The sequence below is a fragment of the Leopardus geoffroyi genome, chromosome B4, assembly GCF_018350155.1.
Source record: "Leopardus geoffroyi isolate Oge1 chromosome B4, O.geoffroyi_Oge1_pat1.0, whole genome shotgun sequence".
NCBI lineage: Eukaryota > Metazoa > Chordata > Mammalia > Carnivora > Felidae > Leopardus > Leopardus geoffroyi.
The window spans coordinates 22,629,818-22,655,940 of record NC_059341.1 but is presented as its reverse complement, the minus strand read 5'-3'; the positions used below and the strand labels follow the sequence as shown (position 1 = coordinate 22,655,940).

The following is a 26,123-nucleotide window of genomic DNA, read 5'->3' as shown; positions in this document are numbered from 1 at the left end:
TGGAGGGGGAAATGACCTTCAGTTATCGGTCAGACTATCAGCAAACGACTGGCCTTTGCCACCCTGAAGCCTGGGGGTGGATCTACTCATGTCACCAGGCCCAAAAGGGGGAGCTGCCTCAGCTGAAAGGTGACTCTCTGGCCACAGGCAGCCATTGAGGGATATTCAGGAACACTCGCTCTTCTGCTCCCCAAGTCTGCGAGAGAGGGCGATGCAGGGCGTGTGGCCAACTAGGAGGGTGAGGCATACATTGGGTAGAGCAGCTGTTCGTCTTCTGGGCTGCTTTTTCTCTGCTTCTTCTTAGGTGTCTGAGGGGGAGGCTCGGAATTCTTTTCCAGAAAGTGGTGAGAAAGAGAGTGTGGGCAGTTTGGGGGAATTCATATCTCACTGGCCTTCATTTGGAGCTCTTAAAAAAAAACCAGACTTGCTGTTTCTCTTTCGTGACCCAAAAATACAAGGCAACCTACCCGCTGTCCTCCTCTCGTCGGAATGATCGACTTCCTTAACGTCTGGGGTTCCATAGAAGCGCAGGGCCCATGTGCGGGAGTCCCCACGGAAGGAGGGCCAAACTGTGAGATGGAGGAGGGGTGCGGGAAAGGGACCCTGCCCCGGGCACTGTGCTTCAGAGCTTCTCCCCAAGTACTGAGGGGTGAGGGAGGCGCGGCTGTCAGCAGGGCCCACGTGGGCTGGATAATCGCTCACATGTGCGTGGTGGAAATGAGGACAGGCTGGGGGTGGGGAAGCCCTTCTTCATCTCGTGACCCAGCACAGAACTCCGTGAGCGTTTCTGAGAATGCTAAAAGCAAATCTAGTTTTTGACGTGGTCACAAAGGTATATTTATCGAAGGATGAGGAGAGAATATATTTCATCTAACAGTTGGCCAGCTCGATTTATAGTTTTAAAAATATTTAGACAGATGGCACATGAGCCCCTGTGCTCTTGCCCCAGGCAGGCTTGAGTGTGACACGGAGAGACGAGAAGCGTTCCCCCCAACGTCGGCATCGAAGCCGGGGATGGGACCTTCTTCACCTTCCGGCACTCGGGGTGGGTGTGCCGTCCACTCTATCAACAGATGCCTTTCTGTTGATTTTGTTCTGAGCAGTCCTAATGGAAGCAGGCACCTGAGTGTCCTCAACTCCTCCCGCGATTCGGTGCCTTCATTTCTGGCTTTATGTCAGTAGAAAGGGCGGAGTCACGCGAAGCTGCCTTTAGTGTTTCCACGTTTTTTATACGGTGGCGAACTGGTTTCCATACTGCTTAAAGCTTTGCGTTTTTCCTATTACTATCACCCGCTAATCATTCTGTTTATCCGTTCACTACCTGATTCCTCTGGGCTTTCGGCGGACTCTCCCGGGGCTGCTGTAAAGGTTCCCTCTGCCGTGATGGGCCACGGCTGTCCTGTGGACACTCCCAGACAGACCCAGCCAGGCTCCTGCCTGAAGTGGGCAGTGACACACGGCATGAGGCAGGGTGAGTCTGTTCCGAGGCTTGTCCCTGGCTTCCTGCCCATCCCCACTCCCTGTGTCTTCCCTGCTGCTCCAGTATCGCTCCTCCTGTGTCCTCGGGTCTATGCCAGAGGGTGTGGACCTTCTGGGAGCCTCCTCCGTGTCTTCTGTCCCTGCCCCTCCGCACGCCCTGTCCCTGTGGGGAGATCTGGAATATCGTGTCAGTCCTGGCCAGAGGCATAAAGGGGTTCCCAAGAGAGCTATTGTCTAGAAGAATCCAGAGAGATGGCGGTGGAAAGGCCGGGGACGAGTGCTCAGGACTTACTGTCGTGTGAGCAGGAGAGGAGAGAGGATGGTGGCGGGGCCTGAGCTGTTCGTCAGGTGTTCGGATCTAGGTCCTTTGGTGGCACTTGTCCCGGTGGGGGCGGGGGCTTTTCAAAGTTTTTGTCAGGCTTCTGTAATTTTCCCAAGGCTACCCTTGTTGGCCATTTCTTGCTTTAAGAGCAAGTGGGAAAAGACAGCGTTGCTGCTGGGGGGAATCCCAGTTGCACAGGGGTAACGAGATGAGGCCACACTCTCCCCCACCCCACCCCTGCTACTGCCCGGCCCCCCAGCACGCAGGGACTCCAAGGAAGGAGTGACTCAGGGTGCTAGGGGCCACGATGACGATCTCCAGGACCGGGCTCCACAAGTGACCTTTTGAATCGCCCTCAAAAGACCCCGGAAGACTTTTCATTGTACCTTTACCTTCTGTTCCCTCTGGTACTTTCCGAAGGGGCACGTAGGAGACATCACACATGGCTGTTTCCTCCTCCCCATTTCCCTTTGAGGTTCCAGTGCTGCCTTTTAAGAGCAGCTTCTGTTCTCAGCCCCAAGATCACAACAAAGAACAAATGTCTGAGGGTGGCTAAGGCAGCTGAGGGAGTGGTGGGTGGGGACAGGCCGCAATGACAAAAGCGTCCCTGCTCAGATCCCTGTCCCCTGGTCTCCTTTACCACTGCCCGTAAAATATCATCCCTGCTTCCAGAGCCACCATAAATAACCTTTCTTTCCCCTCTCCCCACTTTCGTAGGTAAGAGACCCCCCGCCCCCGCCGCCAAATGTCTCAAGATCAAAATGATAATTGTTGACATTCCTACTAAAGGCACCTGCTTGATTAGCTAAGGGATCAATCAAGCCACGTTGTTGCCTGGGGCTGCCCTCATCAAAGCATGCACTGGACACACTGAACACCTATCCCTCGCTAGAAGAAACCTGGAGAAAACAAGACCCAACTCAAATGACTGTCGCTTACAGGCGTCCGTGCATTCTCTTGGCTTTACTTTCTATAATAGCAGGCCCACGGGTATATAAACGTTATGCTTTAAAACAAACATAACGAAAGAGAGAATAATAAGCTTGGTCCCTTTTCCACAGCACAAGTAATTCTACTTCCAGAGTGGGCTCATCCAGGTTAAAACAACTAGAGGCTAAGCAGATCCTTAAATGAAAGCTTGAGGAATAGAGAACATTCACAAAGCTCAGGGCCATTTTACATGCACAGAGCAGGAGCGCTGCACCCACTTCAGCACAATTAATGCCATCAAAGAGAGATTTCAGGGGCGCTCGGGGGGCTCAGTCAGTTAAGCATCCGACTCTTGATTTCAGCCCAGGTCATGATCTTGCGGTTCGTGGGTTCAAGCCCCGCGTCAGGCTCTGTGCTGACAGTGCTAAGCCCGCTTGGGATTCTCTCTCTCTCTCTCTCTCTCTCTGCCCTTCCCCTGCTCTCTCTCTCAAAAATAAATAAACATTTTATTTAAAAAAAAAAAGATTTCATTCGCTCTAGAAATATTCGCTGAGTACCTGCCACACTGTTTTCTGAAGGTTGGGGATACAGCAGGAAGCTCAGAGGTCCTAGCTTCTACTGGTGTAGGAGAGACACTAAGCTCACAGACAGGAATGTGTAGAGTGGGCCAAATAATAGGGAACCAAACAAAACAGGGCGTGGGGGACAGAGAGCAGTGGGGTTGGAGTGGGTGGATTGCTATTTTATTCACAGGAGTTGGATGACCGCTGCTAAGATATTTGAAAGAAAGGTGGGAGCCGGTCTTGTAGGTATGTGGGCAAAGAACAATCCAGGCAGAGGGAACAGCAAGTTCCCTTGAGGCAGGAGCAGTAAGGGGCCAGCACGTTTGGAGGGAAATGAGCGGGGTGGGGGACAGGAGGAGGAGAGGAGATGGGGGAGGAGTCTCCGTGAGCCGGGAAGCCAACAGAGGGCTGAAAGCAGAGGTGTGGCAAAAATGAGATTTATTTACCAGAGCCACTGTGCTGAGAACTGACTTCCGGGGACAAGGACCCACCTCAGGAGACCACCGGAATTTAAGGCACTAAATTTAAGCCAGGAGAGAGAGTGTGGTAGTTTGGACCTGGGCAGAGTCCTAGGGATGGTGAGCAGTGACCAGATATCTGGATAGATGCTGCAAGGAGGGTGAATAAAATTTCCTGACAGATTAAGTGTGAAACGAGATCAAAGGAGGGGTCCAGGCAAATGGCAAGGCTTTGGCGTGAGCAACCGGCAGGAGGGGGACGCAATCTACTGAGATGGGGAAGACGCTGGAAGGACTGGGTGTTGTTGAGGAGGAACCAGAAGTTCATTTTGGAGCCTGTTAGGGGGAGATGTCAAGTAGGTGATGTGAAATATGAATCTGGACTTCAGGGGAGAGGTCTGAGCCGGAGGTCATTATCATTGTTACGGACTGAATGTTTATGTCCTCCTCTCAACTTATATGTTGCAGTTGCAACCCCCAATGTGACAGTATTTGGAGGTCGGCCCTTTGGAAGGTGATAAGGTTTATCTGAGGACATGAAGGTGGGATTAGCACCCTCATAAGAAGAGACACAGGAAAGCTTGTCCTCTTTCCTTCTCCCTGCACAGGCACCAAGGAAGGGCGATATGAGGACACAGAGAGAAGGTAGTTGTCTGTAAGCCAGGAAGACTTGGACTTCCCAGCTTCCAGAACTGTGAGAAAAGAAATTCCCAGGGTTTAAGCCACCAAGTCTGTAATATTTTATCATGGCAGCCCAAGGTGACGAAGTCAACCATACAGGGGACATTCGGCACCATGGGACAAGATCAGATCGCCTAGGGAACTAGTATAACTGAGAACAGATGGAGTCTGGGGGCTGAGGCCAATGCTTATGGGTGAGAAAATGAGAACGAACCAAAAAGAAGACTTAAGAGCAGCAGTCAGTAGGGCGCCTGAGTGGCTCAGTCGGTTAAGCATCCGACTTCCGCTCAGGTCATGATCTCGCAGTTCACGGGTTTGAGCCCCGCGCTGGATTCTGTGCTGCCAGCTTGGAGCCTGGAGCCTCTTCAGATTCTGTGTTTCCCTCTATCTCTGCTCCTCCCCCGATTGTGCTCTCTCTCTCAAAAATAAATAAACATTTAAAAAAATTAAAAAAAAAAAGAGGAGCAGTCAGTGGGGTAGGAAGACTGACGAGTGAGAAGTGTCTAGGAAACCAGGAGAAGCATATGTCTTAAGGACAGCAAGTGACCTAGCATGCCAGGCACTGACAAGTCAAGTAAAACATTGTTAATAATAAAACATTGTTAACATGTGGGGGTCACTGGTGACCTTGACCAGAGCTGTTTCTACGGAGTGGTGGGACTAAAGGTCTGAATGGGCGGGTTCAAGAGAAATCCTAGGAGAGGAAATGGAGACAGGGCTTATAGACAACACTTTCCAGTCATTTTGTCATAATGAGGCAGTAACTGGAAGGGGATTTTGTAAGATACAGGGGAGCTTAAGCTAAAGCACTGGGTAATCCAGTCTCAAAATAGTCCCAAACGGTTGCTGAAGACTGACAAGCAGGTCAGATGAGCCACGGCTCAAATGCCATCAGTAATAACAGAAATATTTTTAGAAGGTTCAGATTCCTTTAACCAAATATTTTTGTGGTATTCTTCCAATCTGAATGGAAAATTGTAACAAACATAAAAAAAAAAATTGAACAGGATCTTTCTTTGAGAATTCTGCAGACACAAACAAATTTTGGTCACAGTGATAGGTAGCAATCTGGCTAGGACTTGCTCCTTTGCAGATGTAAGTAATCCACCCACTCCGATGACTTCTCTGGTTTTGTAAGGCACACTCTGCAAGGGTTGGATGCTCCTTCCATGATCTCGGTGGTATGCTTGGCCAGAAGCAAAAGCATCAATTTCCATCAGCAACTTCCTACTGATAACATCTAGTCTCCAAATTCCAAAGAAAAATTAAGTTTCCAATGTTCGCAGCTTGATGCAAGGAAACATACTAGTGTCTGTTTAGATGTGAGACATGTTGCAAATGAAAGAAAAAAATCACACTGGAGTTTAAATTTTCCACTATTTTCTTTCTCTCTGCCAGAATACGCTTTCCTAAGATTAGTGATGCTTGCAAATATAATGGAAAATATAGATTTTTAAGAAAATCACATATATGCATGTATATATATATGTGTGTGTGTGTATACACATATTCACACATGTACATATGAATGTATACACAGTTTCTCATAACGGATAAACCAAGGAGTAATTAACCAGTAGTATTATGAAAGAATTCACCAAGCATAGTCTGTAAGCAGCCGTTAGTATCCAAATGGGCTTCAATTCACAATTATAAATTATTTGACCAAGGGTCTTAGGAATATAAGTGCAATAAAGGGGATAAACTAATACATTTAAAAGCTAAAAGAGAAAGGTTCAGTAATAATTCAAAACAAAAAAAAAAACAGTCTTAAGTATCTCAAGAATAGTATACTTTCCTTGTATCACAAAATACTTGTGCATTTGTTCTATTCCGTTTATCTGAACATTAGGCTGACCATCTTTCTACCTCTCTGTGTCAATGAACATTAAGTAGGTATTCACTAGCACATGGCAGGAATTTTTTTTTAAAGGGTCCATTTAAATGGAAAAATATTGATCAATTTGAGAGCAATCGCTTCGTCAGGAACAGATTTATTAATTAAGGTGTGGCCCCATTTAACCACAATAGATAGAATGTTAGCCTTAACTTGACGTGTACATTTTGCTGATATCTTTACTGATTTCAATTCTATCAGTATCTTCTTCCATAGGTGGTGCCCTCATAGACGGTAAATTAAAAAACAAACCAAAAAAGAGCCTAATAGTGAGTCCTGTATGTGCCAGAAGACATTCAGAGCAGTTCATTCAGAAGATGGAAAAAGACAATATGCACAAAGGACTTCAAGAAACGGATAATCTTGGTAGTTTGGAAAAAAAAAAGTGTTATAATTGCCAATAAAAGATGGAAGGAAATGTGGCTTTTATGCTGAAAACAAAATCTGGGGTTACTCAATTTCTAATTCCTGTGCCAAAGCAGCTGCTCTAGATGACCTCGGTTAAATCATTTCATTGTTTCAGTTTGCTTACCTAAAAGTTCTATAAACCAGCGAGTCCTCAAATATTATCCAATTATTTGTGGTTATTTGACTTTTACTGAATTTAGGGGATAGAAACTTACATAAGTGATAGACAATACTTCTAAACTATAAAATCAAAGTTCCCTTTTCAACACAGAGGCATACATAAATAAATGTTACAACAAATTGGCATTGTTCCTGTTGAAGACCCAAGGCTCGTTCGTCCCCTGGCAGGTAATGCAGGGAACCGGAAGAACATACCATGAATCTACCGGTGTGGGGTCTAGTCAAGCTTTTCCAGAAAAATGTTGTGTGACCTTGGGTAGGTCACCTGACAAATTTTTTAGAACAGCTTTATTGAGGTAAAATAACACACAACGTAACATACATATTTAAAATGTAGAAAATTGAGGGGCGCCCGGGTGGCTCAGTTGGTTGACCGCCTGACTCTTGATTTCAGCTCAGGTCACCATCTCACAGTTCATGAGTTCGAGCCCCGCATCGGGCTCTGCGGAGCCTGCTTAGGATTCTCTCTATCCCCTCTCTCTCTTCTCTGCCCCTCCCCCATGCATACAAATGCTCTTTCTCTCAAAATAAATAAACTTACAAAAACAAAGTAAATCGGGGCGCCTGGGTGGTGCAGTCGGTTAAGCGTCCGACTTCAGCCAGGTCACAATCTCGCGGTCCGTGAGTTTGAGCCCCGCGTCGGGCTCTGGGCTGATGGCTCAGAGCCTGGAGCCTGTTTCAGATTCTGTGTCTCCCTCTCTCTCTGCCCCTCCCCCGTTCATGCTCTGTCTCTCTCTGTCCCAAAAATAAATAAACGTTGAAAAAAACAAACAAACAAACAAAAAAAAAAAAACAAAGTAAATCAAGAAGTAAATAAATAAGTAAATAAATAAAATTTAGTAATTTGATAAGTTTTGATATATGCATATACTGCAGTGAAGATAATGAAAATCTGCTTAAGCCCCAAATGATCTTGTATGCCCTGGTGATCCTCGCCATTGCCTAAGCAAAAACTGATCCGTTTTCTGTCACTACAGAAGTCTTTTTTTCAGATTTGACCCTTTATTTATAGGTGTAAGTGCAAGAAAAGAAACTTGCCCCCCAGGCTTCCTACATCATGGGATTTAATAAAAGTATATGTGAAAGTGCTTGACCAGTCCAACACAAACTACTGTATCACCCACTCCATTAATTCTTCAACATATATTTATGGAGCATCTACGATATGCAGGCACCATATCAGGAGGTTGTAAAACAAAATAAGACACCTGCTCCTATGGACCTTTTATGCTAGTCAGGGAGAGACAAACATATGTCAAGAAACAAATGACAAACTATGTCTGCGGTAATTAGTCTACTGTAGAGAAATAAAGCAGGTAAGGGTAAATCTAGAAGGAAAGGAAAAGATATTTGCGAAAGGGTGGACAGAGACACCCACTTCAGATAAGATGACATGTGCATTGTCATCCTGAATCAAGGAGAAGCCACCCTTCTCACAGATGTCTGAAGAATGTTTCAAGCAAAGGGAACAGAAAGTATAAAAGGACTTGAGAAGCAGTAAGCTAGGAGGTTAAGGGAACTACTAAGATGTCAATAGCTGGACCTCCTGCCCCCCTCCGACACACCCTCTTGGGTATGAGGTGGAAGGAGGTGAGGCCAGATGTAGATGGGCTTATACCTACTCACCAGATGGTGGATGACCTTGGACTTTGAATGAAATGATGGACCATACAGCACTTGGTACAGAAGAGTGCTGCAACAAGACTTAAGGGTTGGAATAACCGTTCAGGCGGCTCTGTGGAGACTGTTGGTGGCAAGGGGGAAGTAGGGAGGCCAGGAGGAAGCTACTGCAAGGGTCCTAGCAAGTGGTGATGGTGGATTAGGAATGGAAGAGGTAAGAGGTGGCCAGGGTCTAGATACATTTTGAAAAGTGGGCCAATATGGAGCGCCTGGGTGGCTCAGTCAGTTGAACATCTGACTTTGGGTCAGGTCATGATCTTGCAGTTTGTGAGTCTGAGCCCCACATTAGGCTTGCTGCTCTCAGCGAAGAGTCTGCTTCAGATCTTCTGTTCCCCTCCCTTCTTGTCCCTCCCCCATTCCCACTCGTGTGCTCTCTCTAAAACAAGAAAAACATTATATAAAAAAAAAAGCAAGTGGGCCAACAGCTCAGGATTTATTTCCCCACAGTGGCTTTATGAAATGCTTAATAATGACAATATTCCCAACTTATGTAGTACTTACTACAATTCAGGTACGATACTGAGCAATTAACATAAATTAACTACTTTAATTCTTACAACAACACTATGAAGTAGGTTCTACTTTTATATCCATTTATAGATATGGAAACTGTGGCAAATAGTACTTAGGAATATGACACACATCACGTAGTGGTTGGTGACAGAGCTGGTGTATAATTCTGGGCAGTCTGGCTCCAGAGTTTACACTTGATATGTTATATGACTTCTCAAGGTTAATGTGTAAGAGAAACAATAACTATCTTGACCCTGACGAACCCAATTCAACCAAAAAAATTGAGAAACAAATATTATGATGGCCATTCATTGAAAATGTTGGGTCCCAAACAAAAATTTCAGAAATAACCTTTCCTTCTTTTGTTAAGAGCAAGATAAACCGGGAAGCCTGGGTGGTTCAGTGGGTTAAACGTCCGACTCTTGGTTTCAGCTCAGGTCATGATCTCACAGTTCGTGAGTTCGAGCCCCACAGTTCGAACTCTGTCAGCACAGAGCCTGCTTGGAATTCCTTCTCCCTCTCTGTGCATCTCCCCTGCTCATGTGCACGTGCTTGTTCTCTGTCTCTCTCTCTCTCTCTCTCTTGCTCTCAAAATAAATAAACATTAAAAAAATTTTTTTAAAGATAAACCAATTTTCAGTGGAGCCACTTTTTTTTACCAATTAAAAAATTTTAATTTTTTAAAATTAAAAAATTAAATTTTTTTTGTGGGGGAGGGACACAGAGAGAGGGGGACACGGAATCCGAAGCAGGCTCCAGGCTCCAGGCTCCGAGCTGTCAGCATAGAGCCCGATGTGGGGCATGAACACACGAACCATGAGAAAATGACCTGAGCCAAAGTCGGACGCTTAACTGACTGAGCCACCCAGGCGCCCCAGTGGAGCTGCTTTTCATAGGTCTTCTTGGATAAGGTCAAGTTGCCTGGCCACTATTCACAACCATGAGTACATTAATGGTGAGTGCTGTTAAAGGCTGCACTGAAGGTGACTCACTGGAAAAGCACGGACTCCAGAATGGGGCTGGGCATGAAGGATTCAGAGCATGAGGGCCATAACTGCCTGCCCTCTGATGAATTCGTTCCTTCTGGCACTTGCCTTTTGGTTTTTCTTTGGTAAAACAATAGCTATCTTCGCTTTATCAAGAGCATGAAATAAACCAATGGCCCTTTACTCTATCATTACTAAGACTTTCCGGGAGGCATTCTTCTCTTTACAACCATTTTTCTAGTGCTGGATCTTTCTCTCAGGTCTCCTGGGAAATGGGTCAGGATTTTATGGACGAAGAAACTGAGGCCTAGGAAGTATAAGAGATTTGCGTAGGGTCTCTGAGGTATTCCATGACAGAGCAGGGATGGTAACGCTGAGATCAGAATGTTCCCAATGTTTTTATAGAAGGCTTTGAGCTCAGCCCCGTGACAGGTGCTTCTGTTGTTTCATCAGATGAAACTACTGTAAAAGCTGGGCAAACACGTTCTGAAGTCTGCACACAGAGGGGTGGGCAATCACACATGTTTTTAGAGTTTCAGGCTACATTTTGCTTAATGCTCTATCTCGGCTTTCTTCAGTACTTCCCGCCAGTGGAGAAATCTGTACACATTAAGGAAAGTTGGATTGTTCAGTAATACACCTGATTATAATTCTAACTTCAGGAGGCAACACATTTCAAATCTTTTTCTAGAACATCCGCTATAGTCATCCTAAGTACAACAGATGCGGCATAAAATCTTTTATGAGCCAGTAAATAGAAGCTTCTGCTGCACAATGTTTCAAGTAAAGATAAAAGTACTCCTTCTTTTCAATCCTATAAAATGGAGAGCTTTAGTCATTTATTCCTGGCTAAAAGAAGGAGAAAAAGCCAGATAGATCAGAGACAAATCCTCCGGTTCCTTTTATTCAAACCTGTCAACAGACATGAGCCACAAAGCTCTAACACCTATTATCATCGATGTGTACGTGCATTCTCCCTGCACACTCTGTGAATACGTGTGTACGAGGATGTATCAGGGCTCGTTGGGCTTCCAGACCGCTTTAGCATCAGGAGAAACAGAAACAAGGTTTACAGATGGGAAATTAACTAATAGTTGGAGAGACGTGTTTTCCTCGATCTTCAAAATGTTACTTCCCTTTTCTCATCCGCGCAGGATAAAATGAAAAAGAAAATTCATTTCTAAGCCCATGCTTTGTTTACTGAGAAAACATTAAACTTGAACATTAACCACTGCCCTTCATTCTCCCAAGTAACACAACCAGTTGAATGAGCTCCCGTGACACATGGCTTCACAACGACTGTTCAGAGCTGCCAAAGGAAAAGGCAAGAGACGAAAGCTTTCTGTTTTGCAGTAGATTTTGCCCATAGGCTGGGCCATGAAATGCAATGGGTAAGACAAAAGCTTTCTGTTTTGCCCACAGTTTGGAAATGGGTCATATTTCAATCCATGTAAGGTAAAAATATTTCACCTTCAAAACACACTGCAGGCATTCTCTTCAGAAAGTTAATCTATTTCAATATTCATTGTGCACAGCAGGGCACAGTGGAATTGAAAGAACATAGGCTTCAAGTGTCAGGGAGCCTGGGTTCAAATGCTGGCTTCACAACTTACTGCTATGACTGTTCATATGTGACTCACTCCCACGTAGTCTGTTTCTTCATCAATCCTTCTTTCAGGATTATGACAGCAATTAGTGATGTCAGTAGGTTTCCAGACACAGAACAGGTGTTCAGTGGATGATTTTAGTATGAAATAAAAGAACTTGGGTTGGTTTAGATGCCATTCTACCTTTTTATCATAAAGATATTTCAAATATATGGTTTTCTATCCTCCTCCCGAAACAGTACGAGGATTTAGAATGCTTCTACTCTCATCACACTCTCTGGACCAGTTTCTAGCTGGTATTTTTATTTTCCTTTGGTCTTAACTCTCTTAAATGATTCATTATGACTGATGCTTATTTAGATTTTACCAAAAAGCCACGCTCACTAGTTTGTTTCCTCAACATCACGGGATACAGTCCACCTTCTCCTCCTCCTATGTTTATGACACTTCTTGGCAAAATATATACCTTTTTGTTGTCCTTTGTTCTGAAGTAATTATAGATTCACAGAAAGTTGCAAAAAAAAAAAAAATGTGCAGGGAGGTCCCATGCACCTTCACCCTGCTTCCAACAATGTTGACCTTTTGTTTAAGTATAGACAACAACAAAACCAGGTCATTGAAATAACCGGGTCATTGAAATTGGGACAACCCACAGAGCTTACTCAGATTTATACATGCACTTGTGTGTGTGTGTGTGTGTGTGTGTGTGTGTGTGTGTGTGCGCGCGCGTGCGCACATGTGCGTGCATGGGTTATCCTATAAAATTTAACTGCATGTAACCACTAACTCAACAGTGCTATGTAACTGTATCATCCTAACAAGGCTCTCTCATGCTACCCCTTCCTAGTCACCTCCCCCCATACATAATCCCTGGCAACTGCCAATCTGTTCTCCATTTCTATGATTTTATCTATTTGGTGTTTTATATAAATGGAATAGTACCTTTAGAATTTGGGGCTTTTTTTTCTCTGCACACCCCTGCAGGTACAACCAAGCTGTTGTGCATATCAGTAGCGTGTCCCTGTTTACTGCAGTAGAATTCCACGGCGTGGACGTACCTCATCTGTTTAAGTAGGCACCCACAGAAGGATGCTTGGGTAGTTTCCAGCTTTTGGCCATTACAAACAGAGCTGCTGTGAACATTCATATACAAGTTTCTGGGTGAACATTAAGCTTTCATATTTCTCAGATAAATGCCAAAGAGTACAATTGCTGGGTCATATGGTAAGTCTATTTTTCATTTTAAAATTAACTGTAAGGCTGTTTTTCAGAGAGGCTGTACCCTTTGACATTCCCACCAGCAATATATGAGTGACCCAGTTTCTCTACATCCTCGCCAGCATTTGGTGTTATCATTATTTATCATCTTAACCACTCTGTGTGGGGGGTGATATTTCACTGCAGTTTGAGTCTGCATTTTCCAAAAGGCAAATGATGAATATATGTTCCTCTGCTTATTTACTATCTGTACATCCTCTTCAGGGAAATGTCTCTTCTTGACTTTTTTGTCTATTTTCCAATTGGATTGTTTGATTTTTAGCTACTAAGTTTTGAGAATTCTTTATATATTCTAGATACTAGTCCTTTCTTGGTTGTGTGACTACAGAGATTTTTCTCCCCAACTACAGCTTGTCTTTTCATTCTCTTGATAGGGTCTTTTTAGGAGGCAGTCCATTTTATCAACTTCTGCTTTCATGGATCATGCTTTTGGCGTGATGGCTAACAGCTCTTCACAAAACTTGAGGTTCTGAATACTCTTTCCTCTTTTTCCTAACGGCTTCATAATTTTACATTTTACATTTAAGTCCGTGATCTATTTCAAGTAAATTTTGTATAAGGTGCAAGACTTAGGTTAAAGTCCTGGGTTTTGCCTGTGGATGTCCAATTGCCCCAACATGATTTGTTGGAAAAACTATCTTTCCTCCACTGAATTGCTTTTGCAATTTGATCAGTATCAGTTGGGCATAACTGTGTGGGTGTATTTCTGGAGTCTCTATTCTATTTCATTGATCTTTGTGTCTATCTCTCTGCCAATCCCACACAATCTTGATTGCTGTAGTTCTATGGTAAGACTTAAAATAAGGTAAAGACTTGAAATCGGTAAACTGATTCCTCCCTCTTTATTCTTCTTGGCCAAAACTGTTTTAGTTATTCTAGCTCCTTTACCTTTTTAACATACATTTTAGAATCTGCTAAAAAAAATCTTGCTGTGATTTTGATAGAAATTGTTTTAAACCAAGGGATCAATTTGGGAGGAGAACTGAATCTTCCAATGTATGAAAGCAGTATGTCTCTTCAACTCTTAGGTCTCTGGTTTCTCTCATCAATACATTGCAATTTTCAGCATACATGTTTTACTAGATTTGTAATTGTTTCATTTTCTCTGGAGCGGTTGTAAACAGTCTTGTGTTTTTCATTTTGCCTTCCATTTGTTTGCTGTTAGAACACAGAAATGCAATTGATTTTGTGTGTTGATCTTGTATGCTGTGACCTTGCTAACTCACTTATTACTTCTATGAAGTGTTTTATTTGCTTTTTTTTTTTTTTTTACATTCTTTCAGATTTTCTATTAGATAATGTCATCTGGAAACAGAGGCAGTTTATTTCTCCTTTCTAAGTCGCATGGCTTGTGTTTCTTTTTCTTATCTATTGCATGCGCTAGAACTTCCAGAATTATGTTGATTAAGAGTGGTGACATTGGACATTCTTTCCTTGTTCCCAATCCTAGAGGGAAAACATTCAATCTTTCACCATTAAGTATGATGTTAGCTGGTAGGTTTTTGCAGATGGTCTTTATGAGGTGAGACAGTTTCCCTCTATTCCTAGTTTGCTGAGAGTTTTGATTTATTTTTTGAAATAATGAATGGGTACTAGATTTTTTCCAAATGCTTTTTCTGTGTCAATTGGTATGATCATACGATTTTTCTTCTTCAGCCTATTGATATGGTACCTTACATCGACTGAACCTCAAATGTTGCAATGGCCTTGCATACCTGGAATAAATCACTTGGTTGTGCTTCATTTCATACACTGTTACTAGTTCTTTCAGCCAAAGTTCTGTAAATGCGAAATTCTCTTTATTTTATTTGAACACGTCTTCTTTTGGCCCTCACCCTTAAGTGAAAATTTTGCCAGTTAATGAAATACTGGTTGAAAGTGATCTTTCCCCCAGGATTTCGAAGATATTATTCCATTGTTTTCAGACTTCTTGACTTGTAAAAGTATGCTGCTGTCAAGTTTTCTTTTCTTTTTAGATAACCTGTCCTTACTCTCTGGCTGTGGTAAAGATTTGCTTTCGACATCTGATGTCCTGAAGTTTGCCGACAGTGGGCCTACGTGTGGATTTTTTTCCTCTAAATTTTGCTTGGGATTTTGTGTGGTGTTTCAACTTGAAGGCTCAGGTCTGTCTTCAATTTTAGAAAAATTCTCATTTTCTATATCTCCTATTATTGTCTTCTCCCAATTATTACTAGTCTTGTCTTGTGGAGTACCTATTAGACATTGATGTCCTCGGCTGTTTTATGCTGCCTCTGAATTGCCTTTTGATCTTTCTTTCTTTCTTTCTTTCTTCTTTTCTTTTCTTTTCTTTTCTTTTCTTTTCTATCTCTCCTCAGATTGTGAGATTTCCTAAGACTTATATTCTAGTGGATCATTTCTCTCCTCAGTTGAAAAACCCGCTTGAGGGATTCTGGTGTTCCTGATCATTTCTAAGTGAATTTATAGGTTTGCGTTGCTTGTCATTGGTATTGTCCCACAAATAGTCTACTTCTTTTCTAGGCACATTGATGGCTTGCACCTCCTTTGTCCCTTTTGAAGTTGAGCACAGGGTTGTGCTGACTTTTAACTGAACTACCACTGCATGCAGAAGCTTGGAGAGCTACAGCAGGACTTGTCAGGCTCCCCTTTCCTCCTTTAGTGACACGCTGAAAAGGAGCCTCTATCAGCATGGGTCCTTGGGGGGCCAAGAAAGGCAGAGGCTTCTGCCAACCTGCAGTGGGCAGCAATTTGAACAATAAATAGACACTGGTTGTCCCAGGTGCCACTGAGATTTGGGGATTGTCTGTTACTGAAGCATTACCTAGCCTATGCTGACTGATATACTTGGAGATTCTCCCCAAATGCCACTAGAATAAGTTTAGGCTCCTTCCCTATGCGTGGTTCATGTCTAAGGCTTTTGTTTCTCTGAGAAACAACACTTTATTTCTCACCAATGTTGGGGTCAGAGTGTAAACTTTGTTGTTGTTTTCCTGGGCTGTAAGTAAGGTCTCTCCCTACCCCCTCCCATCTTATTAAATGCCCACCTATCTGAACCCCTGGCCTATTTCTGTAGGGGCCATAGTGTGTTTTTCTGTTCATTTTCCTGTTGCTATGTAAATGTCAGAGTCCTAGCCCAAATGCCTGAGAGCAATACCCACTTCTGAAATATCTGTGCTCACTGTCGTTTCTACTTTGATACTCTTCTTCACTTCTGGAAGCTGGGGAGTTCCTTTCCTTTATTTCAAACTCGGCCATGTATTCATTTTCTGCTGTTATTATTATATTTTATCTTATGTTTCCATGTGTTTGTAGGAAGAAGGGGACTGTTGGCACTCTACATTCCTTTACCTTTGCCATATTGCTAGAATCTCCCTAAGATCTCGACCTAAGAATCTCCCTGCAAACATAACTTCTACATGTTCTGGATTCTTTCTGAAATACTACTCACATTCAAGTTAACACCAACTGTCTCCCTGCTGGGATGCCTGGGTCACACCCTTAGAACTGAAGAACAGAGGACCTGAAAGAGATGGCTCCAGAAGAATAATGGAACATGGAATGGAACCTAGAATTTCGAGATGATGTCTAACAAGCAAATAAAGAGGGAGCATCGTGAATGGGGGCAGTTGCCTGCGAGGCAAAATCCAAAAACAGTATAGACTAAAGTGTAATTTAGTTTTTATTTATTTTTTTAATTTAAGTGTTTATTTTTGGGAGACAGAGAGACAGAGTGGGGGAGGGGCAGAGAGACGGAGACACAGAATCTGAAGCAGGCTCCAGGCTCTGAGCTGTCCGCACAGAGCCTGATGGGGGGCTCGAACCCACGAAGCACGGGATCACGACCTGGGCTGAAGTCAGACACTCAACCGACTGAGCCACCCAGGTGCTCCTAGACTAAAGTAGACTAAAGTGTAATTTAAAGGCACGTGACTTAATGGCACGTTCCTCTGCCATAAAAAAAAAAAAAAAAAAAAAAGGAAGGAGAATCTCATTTGCAACAACATGGATGGATCTTGAGGACATTATACTAACTAAAAGAAGCCAAACAGCAAAAGACAAATTCTTAAAAACAGACTAGAAAGTGGTTTCCAGGGGTTGGGGGTGAGGGAAATAGGGAAGGATTGACAGAAAGGTATGAACTTTCAGCTATAAGATATATAAGGTCTAAGGATCTAATGCCTAACATGGCAGCAACAGCTAACACTGTCTTGTGTAACTGAGATTTCCTAAGAGGGTATGGCTTAAATGTTCTCGCATACACAAAGAGATATAAGTGACGTGAAAGATGTATCACTTTCTGAGAGGGGGGGAGTTCTTTCACAATCCATATGTGTATCAGATCATCATGATATATACGTTAAATAATTTACAGTTGGTATTTACGATTTGGTTTTTCAACTATGCCTTAATAAAGCTGAAAAGAAAAAAGAAAAAAGAAAAAAAAAGGCACATGACTGATGCAGGTAGAGACTGTCAGGAAGCAGCCAGCCTAAAATGGAATTACTGTGAAATAACCGCTAACCGAGCAAGCAAAATATAATGTCAAAGAGCAATGATGGGGCATCTATTTTGGATTGGGGAAAAGCTGAGATGATCCCTTTAATTAACTCTGTGGATAAATAAAGTTAGAAGCTAAGAGCTCTCCAACGGGAAATGTTTTGATTTTCACCGTTTTGATGTAAGTATTTCTAAATGGAATCCATAATATCTTACCTGAGAAAAGAAAAATGTAATTGACATTTTAATGTATTACTCAGGTCATCGTTATGAACATCAGTTAGCTGACAGAGTACTTACTATATGCCAGGCACCACAATAACAGCATTACTTATATGACCTCAGTTGTCCTTTACAATTATTCTAGAGGTACGTCTTTACGGAAGGGGCTCCCCCAAACTCACATACCGGGTAAGTAATGGAGTCCGGATGAGGTGGCCCTAATCACTACACCATCTGTGGTATCACTATACCTCTGTGATACTCAGTGCTCTTTTTTGAGGGGGAGAGGACACCATAGCTACAGGTGTGAATGGCAGGGGACAGGGGTGAGTACTGTAGACAGAAGTGCACCAGGATGGCTCCAGTCCAGCTTGTAGAGGAAGTTCAAGCGTTCAATGCATGGTATCTATGATTCTGCTTACTGCCCTCATAAAAGGTCCATCCTTTTTCCAACAGACAAACTTCTCTTCAACACTCAAGTCCACTTCAAATGCTACTTTTCATTAAAAACTTCCCAAGTTATCAAAATTGGAATTCCTTTCTTTCTCTTTTCAGTATAGTATAGTATAGTATAGTATACTATAGTATAGTATAGTAGTTGAGCATGTGGGTCTGGAGACAGACTGCCAGGGTTCAAATCCTGGCTTTGCTGCTCAGCATATTAGATACGGCCTGGCATAGAGTATGTGTTCATTGGCACAGAGTAAGTACTTAGCAAGTTTTAGCTACTACGATGGCAGCTGCATTCGGGCTTTCTTGTCCGTATGCCTCCTCCATTAGAACGCAAACTTGGATGGCAGGAAACCATCTTACTCTAATTTCAAAACACCTGCAGAATCCAAAGTCGTCTCACCACTTCCTTTGCTAACACTCTCATCTCCCTAGACCGAAGCCAGACTTCAAATTGGTCTCCCAACTTTGCCCATGCCCCCTTGGGTCTGTTCCAAACCCAGGAGCCAGAAGCCAATCTTCAGAACTCAAGAGAACCCACTGCTTATACTTCTGCAATCAGCCATTTCCATTCTGATATGGCCAGTGTAGCCAAAGCTTTGCGTGTTGCAAAAGGCCTACTTTATCCAGTCCCCACTGCTTCTCCAACCTCATTCCCTCCTCCTGTCTTACTGGGCAACTCCAACCACAGTGGTTCTCCTTGCTGTTCCTTGAAGGCTGCAGGCATGTTCTTGCTTGGATCCGGTGCGCTGGCTGCTGCCTCCACCTGGAATTCTCCTCCCCCAGGTATCTAGGTGGCTTACACGTCTCCACACACTCCAGGTCATGGCTCAAATGCCAGTCGTTCAGTGACGCTCTCCTTGTCCATCCTTTTTAAAACAGCAGCTCTCATGCCTTCCTCTCTTTGGCACTCCCTGTACCCGTGCCTCTATTTTATTTTTCTCCATAGCATTTATACCATCTATTGTGTATCTTATTTGTTTGCCATCTGCCTCAACGAACAGAATAGAAGCTCCAGAAGATCAGAGGGTTGTGACTCTTTTGTGGATTGCGCCCAAGAGTGCCTATGTAGGAACTCAGTAAGTATTTGCTAAAAGAATGACTTTCTTTCTTCCTACCTAATATAACACCATGTGCACCGCAGGTATTTAATATGTACTTGTTACATTGAACTCTTTTACAAAAGGCTCCTACATTACTTGACTTTTCTTATGAAGGCAAATGGAAGCATAGGAAAATATGTAACTCCACAATCATGCAAAACCAAACTAACTGCCGAACCAAAGCATAACGCATCTTGTTCCAAAGGAACTTTCCTCCCAGGGAAAATCTTCAGCTGCATTGGCCTCATTCATTTGCCTCTGCCTTGTCAAGACCAGGACCAATATCAACATCTGGGTGCTAACTGACCATGGCTGGGCTGACCTCCCCTGGAGCAGACAAGGGGAGGACACTGGGGAGGGAAATACCTGAGTTTCAGAAACTGGGGCATGTGTACAAAGGGGGCGTGCAGTCCAGTGAAAAGGTCGGCCACCTTTCCACTGTTGAACCTACCTACATTTCTAAGCGTGTCAAGATGGGGGATGATAAGCTGGTTCAGGGATAAGACGGGGGCCAAAAATAGAAACAGCACAGAGTCAAAGGTGAGACAGACTTAATGAACAAGATGCTCTGCAGCTCACGGTGGGAAGGACACATATTCCCAGACTTCCTGGGAGGGCCCTGCTGGTGAATGTGTGCTGGGATTGAATACCCTAATTTCAGGACATTATCCAGGGCAGACATTTCAAGTCTCCATATTCTCCTGCCAAAATATAATGACTACTTTCCATCCCTTACCGAGGACTGATTAAAATGCCTTCATGTGGTGCTATGTTGTGAATTCACTCTATTTCTTTCCTAGGGCATCCTAGGACCCTAACTCAGTGATCCGCATCAGAAACAGCAACATCACCCGGGAAACTTGTTAGAGCTGCCGATTTCCGGGTCCTGCCCCAGATCCACTGGATCAGAACCCCAAAAGGTAGAGCCAGACACCTCTCCTCACAAGTTCTCTGCTAACGCGTGAGAACCACTGTCCTCAATGAGAAGTGTCATGAGAAAGAATACATCAGGCTAAGCAGACAGAGACTGGCAGGGTGGGTGCTGTCTCCCTCAGGGAAGCGCACCCTGATGAGCACCGTCTGAGCAGAGGTCTGAGTGAAGTGGGGCGGGGGCCATGCGGGTATGGTGGTGCCAGGAGGAAGGAACCGAATCCAGGCGAAGAGAGAAGCACGGGCAGACCAGACCACTCATGCAGGCGGGAGGCAGCATGGCCGGGGTCCGTGCAGCTTCATATGGGTAGTCTGATTTATTTTCAAGTCCTGACATGGGTACCATGTGTCTTTAGTTATACTGAAATCCCCTTAAATACAAGAACCAGATTTCATACAGTTTCTAAATAACTCACCCGGGTACCTTTAACAGTGCTGGAAACTGAATAGAGTTTTAATAAATGCATAAATACATAAATAGAGGAAAAAAAAACTGGGGAGTGAGCAAAACTTGTGGAAGGCGGGGGGAAGGAAAGATTTATTTTGATCGTGTTTAGCTTTACGTTACTGGGAGCCATGTAGCCAGAGATATATGAAAGCCAATTAACACCTTAGAAAAAGCCTAAAAGTGAAAAGCTGGCGGGGATATCATTTCTAATGACATTAGCCAAATTTTCTAGAACTCAAACTCAGCGTGATGAAATCAGGAGCTTTTCTTGATGGGATACAGTGAAATCAGTTAGATGTCAAACAACTTTCGTTTCCCAAACTTGAGGAGGGGGCTCAGGAGATGACAAACAGAAAAGTAGGAACAGAAGTTGAATCGGTACCAAAGGTTTTTAAATTTCCGCTCGTACTGCTGAGCGGACACCAAGTCAATGCACTGCGCAAAGGTTGCAGAGGCTAAAATGAAACCAAACCAAAATAAACAGAAAACTTGACAAACCTCATTTTCCTGTCTGGGAGAAAGGAACACTTAAAGTTTGTGACAACTGCCATAAGGCTGATTGTCCTCTCAAATGAGAAAACAATAGGAAAGAGAAGGGCGTCCCAAGCCCCTATATCCGTCTGCTAGGCGGCCATAACAAAGTCCCACAGACTTGGGGGCTCACAACCGAAATTTATTTTCTCACAGTTCTGGAGCCTAGAAGGCTGAGATCGAGAGCTGTTTCCTTCTGAGATTTCTCTCCTTGGCTTACAGATGCCATCTTCTCCCTGTGTCTTCCCATACCTGTCTATGTCCTTACCCCTCTTCTTATAAGGACATCAGTTCTATTGGATGAGGGCCCAGTCTAATGATCTCACTTTATTTTTTTATTTAAAAAATTTTTTACTGTTTATTTATTTTTGAGAGAGAGAGAGAGAGAGAGAGAGAGAGAGCAGGAATAGGGGAGGGGCAGAGAAACAGGGAGATATAGAATCCCAAGCAGGCTCCAGGCTCTGAGCTGTCAGCACAGAGCCCGATGTGGGACTCGAACCCACGAACCGTGAGATCATGACCTGAGCCAAAGTTGGATGCTTAACAGACTGAGCACTCAGATGCCCCTAGTGACCTCATTTTAACTTAATCAACTTGTTGGAGACCCCATGTCCAAAAGGTCATATTGTGAGATACTGGAGTTAGAACTTCAACATATGAATTTGGAAGGGGGAGCAGGCGGGGTATGATTTGGCCAATAACAGCCCCTAGGAGAGTGGTTCGGACTGACATATGATGGTAAAGACCATCACAGTGGTGGCTTGGGGCTCCAAAGCAATTTCTGGATGGAGAGAACGAGTCCACTGGTGGTCCACATAAAACATCATCTCCAGATTTAGAGGCCTTTTAGTTGTAATGCCATATCCCAGAGCTAACTCAAGAAATCTGCATAGGAATTCACCAGTTGCTTTACCAAAGAAGACATATGTCTACCCTCTAGCAATGCAGAACGGGTACCTTCCTGTGTTCTTATACTCTGCCTGAAATACAGACGCTGCCTAAAATCTGTTTCCAGATGTCAGTGGGCAGCCCTCTGGAGGCCACTGCTAGAATGACAGCACCACGGATGGAATTCTACTTGAGGGTATGACATAAACCTGGCTTACATCTCAATATTGTTTTTGGTATTTCATAGAATATTCTTTAAAAGCTGGTGCAAAAAAAAAATGTGTGGGAATTCTTATAGAATTAGATGAGCACAAAGGGTTGGTTATATTTTAAAGTCAGCTTTTGGGGCGCCTGGGTGGCTCAGTCGGTTAAGCGTCCGACTTCGGCTCAGGTCACGATCTCGCGGTATGTGAGTTCGAGCCCCGCGTCGGGCTCTGTGCTGACAGCTCAGAGCCTGGAGCCTGCTTCACATTCTGTGTCTCCCTCTCTCTCTGCCCCTTCCCTGCTCATGCTGTGTCTCTCTCTGTTTCAAAAATAAATAAACATTAAAAAACATTTTTTTTTTAATTTTTAAATTTTTTTTAAAGTCAGCTTTTAAAGAACACGTTAACTTGGCAAGAAACTTCTAAGTGTGCAACGAATCTCGCATTTACCAAAAAGTAACGAGACAGAGTCAACAGATTTTCATCGAGTTTTTATGGCAGAGGAAAACAGAAAACTAAATCTCTCCCCCCGCCATACGTAGTTCAGGCAACATCTCTTGATGTCTCTCATCTCTGATTCCAACCAAAACGTAGCAGCGCATATCAGAGTACATCATCTGAATCCAGATACTTCCAAACCCATTCCTGGAGAGAGTACAGAGTAACAGCCAGTATGACTAGAACACATTAAAAATTTGGAATTTTGTCTTCGTGGGAGAGATTCCTTCTCTAAGGCTCTTTTGTCATTCAAGCCTTCAGTAGTGACATGCCCCTCAAATTTTCCTCTCTAGCTACAGTTATGTACCCCGAAGAGACAACGAGTAGTCAACAGCCAATCACTTAAGGGCCAGCTCAACTGTCAAGACTCTATCAACTCTTTCCATGTACCAGATTAGATCACCAGAAATCTAGAGTCCAAGAAAATGTGCCTTCTACCAACAAGGCTTCACACTGGGTCCCGGGATTTTGACTTGTTATGTAAGGACGTAGCTGTATGAAAAACCTTTTCATAAGACAGCCATTATTAAATACAACTATTACATAATACGTTGTCAACGACATTAAGATGCAGGACTTCTTGGGTTATAGTGCTTTAGACTCTTTTTTTTTTTTTTTCTAATGAACTGGTATACACCTCGTCTTAAATAATGAAATCCATTTGACTCAGTACATTTCTCATTTTATCTTCTTTTTTTGTCTTTGCTGCAATTATAGCAATTATCCCTATCTTAATTTTTCTGGCACACATATTGTGCCCAACTGCTACTTGTGTTAATTCTTGTTTTAATGGTTCTTATATACTTTTATTGTCTTTGAATGAGCCAAATCAAATCTATTTTGGATGTGGAGAGGTATAAATAACAGATAAAACTTGCCACACTTTCTTGTGTTGTCTTATGAAATCTGATGAAGGGTTCTTTTTTGAATAAGAGTATTTTTTACATCAGAAAAAAAGCAAAAACATTACCTAGGAGTCTGGGTTAGGATGGGGTATCACAGCTGTGACAGACAGAGAGAAAGATTTCACACTGGCTTACTGGCAGGTTGATGTCCTGAAATAGCTTTGGAAATTTAAGTCACCTATCTAGTTATCTAACCCCATAGCTTCACCTGCAGTATTGAAACGTTTTATGTACACTTTCCAAAAAAGTGACCTGTAATTCAGGGTTAGCAACACCTCAGCTGTAGAGGAGGAGACAGAAGCAGCAGACCTCAAGTCTCCAGGACCCCTCATCGTTACGACCTACCAACGACAGACCCTGTAAAGTAACGGTGGCCTGGGAGGGCTCTGACCCTTAGAATGAATCAATCTTCTATTCGCCTCTGTTGATGGCTCTCCTGACCTGCATCCGGTCTGTAAAGTATCCTCAAGATATTGTTCAAGGGCCTGGATCTCCTCAGGTATCATATTAACTAGACACTTTCTTCAAAGTCTGAGAAATCTGTTACAGGGTTTCAACCCAGGAGTTAATAGCAAGAGATTTCGAAAGGCATCTGATGAACTTTATCTTTTCAAAATAAGCACAAACAAACCATGAATCTACACAGTAATCTTTTACAAGAACATTCTTTCTTACGGGTGAATTGAGAGCCAAGAGGGTAAACTTGAATAAGGAAAGAAGTTTCCTTCTTTCAGAAAACCTCATGTATGAAAACCCATACTTACATCACAAAACCACGCTCCACTATACCAGAGGATTTCTGGAAATATTCCCACAAACCCATTTTTTTCTTAGCTTAAAGATTGATTCAGTTCTGGGGCATCTGGATGGCTCAGTCGGTTAAGCCTCCGACTTCGGCTCAGGTCATGATCTCACTGTGAGTTTGAGCCCCGCGTCGGGCTCTGTGCTGACAGCTCAGAGCCTGGAGCCTGCTTCGGATTCTGTGTCTCCTTCTCTCTCTTTACCCCTCTCCCACTCACACTCTGTCTCTGTCTCTCAAAAATAAATAAACATTAAAGAAAAAAAAAGATTGACTCAGTTTACAAAAACTACCTTTCAGGACATTCATTACATCAAGTGCAGCAAGAAAAGTAAGAGGCAATCCTTTTGACTCACCCAATATAGTCAAATTAAAGTATTCAAGGACTTCTGTTGTATAGAGGAAATTTCTTCGTAATTTCTTTCTTTCCTTTTTTTCCTTCCCCCAAACCCCTGGTCTATTTAATGTTTTTACTCTGTGTGTGTGTGTGTGTGTGTGTGTGTGTGTGTGTGTATGTTAGCAGTTTAGCACAGCTCATTTTCAAACGAAATCTTACATAAAACTACAATCTTTATGGCAGAGAAAACTCCACAGAACTCTAGAATTGTAGGGAACACAGTTGAAAAACCCTGTCTCCAAGTCATTCTTCAGTTTACTGCCAAGTCTCTAGAAGTCATCAGTTTGTATCTACTGGTAATTATATTTTCTGAAACACACAACAGGAAGCACTACCTTTTCTCTGCAAACACAGGAATCAGGGTTTGTATCAGTCAGGGTTCACTTGCAGAGCCTGAACCAGCTCCGGCTAATTTAAGCAAAAACTGACGTATTGAATGGTTTGCACAACCACTGAACTGAATCTCCACTGTAGAGCTGGGACACCACAGAACCCGTTTGACAACGAGGAAGCTTCCTGCCACCCTGGATGGCTAAGACTCCAAAGCCCCTGCTGCCTTGAGCAGTAAGCTGTTAATACCATCAACGATTCAGGCCACACTTGAGCCCTAGGTACCAGAAAAAGGGGTGCCTTGCACTTTGATTCTAAACACTAGCTTTAGTGACTACACCCTGGGATAATGACAAATGATCCTAAAGAAAAGCCAAAAGCTTTCATATGTGCCTTGGTCCCTACTGGTGGAACCCAGACAGAGCACTGGATATTCCAGAACGACTCTGCATTGTAGCACAGTAGAAGGTAGGAGTGGACAATGCCAGCCAGCCACCATACCCACCCACGCCTGTCGGCTTAGTTCCATGCTAGAGAAAATACTCTCCTTTGGTCGCACCCTAAAAAGATCAGGAGTGTGCCCCAGAACCAATTGACTTGCTACAAAACTCTCTTTGTAATTTTTTGTTTTTACATTATATCTCCATCATCATTGGTGCTCGGGACAACAAATTTCATACCTGTTTCACTTACTCTGTAGAGCATTACTTCTTTGCATTTGTCTGACATTGATTTTAACTATCCACAGGCTAAGCCTTCATGCTGAAACAGTAAAGTGCTCAAATATGAGTCTTATAGTCTCTGCCCCAACCCTTCTTGGCTTTCCACTTTGTAGACGGGGGCGGTTTCCTCAACCCTTTGCTCTAACATCCTACCCATTCTTGTGCACAGGAACAGAGATTCCGGCAACCATGAACCCTTTGTCCCCCCCTCAAATCACTCTCAGAGAATGATCACCCTC

At 43.3% G+C, this 26,123-nt stretch overlaps 1 protein-coding gene across 16 annotated transcripts in view; it reads right to left on the bottom strand.

Annotated features, from left to right (window-relative positions):
• The window catches only part of KIAA1217 (KIAA1217 ortholog), a 451,458-nt gene that overhangs the window by 114,325 nt on the left and 311,010 nt on the right, over positions 1 to 26,123 (bottom strand). Inside the window, exon 1 of one of the 16 annotated variants that reach the window (XM_045462894.1) lies at positions 468 to 486. The exons of the other annotated variants lie outside the window; for them this stretch is intronic. The gene's annotated coding sequence lies outside the window, so the exon portion shown is untranslated. Of the gene's footprint in view, positions 1 to 467; positions 487 to 26,123 lie in introns of those variants that run through there. 16 annotated transcript variants of the gene reach the window in all.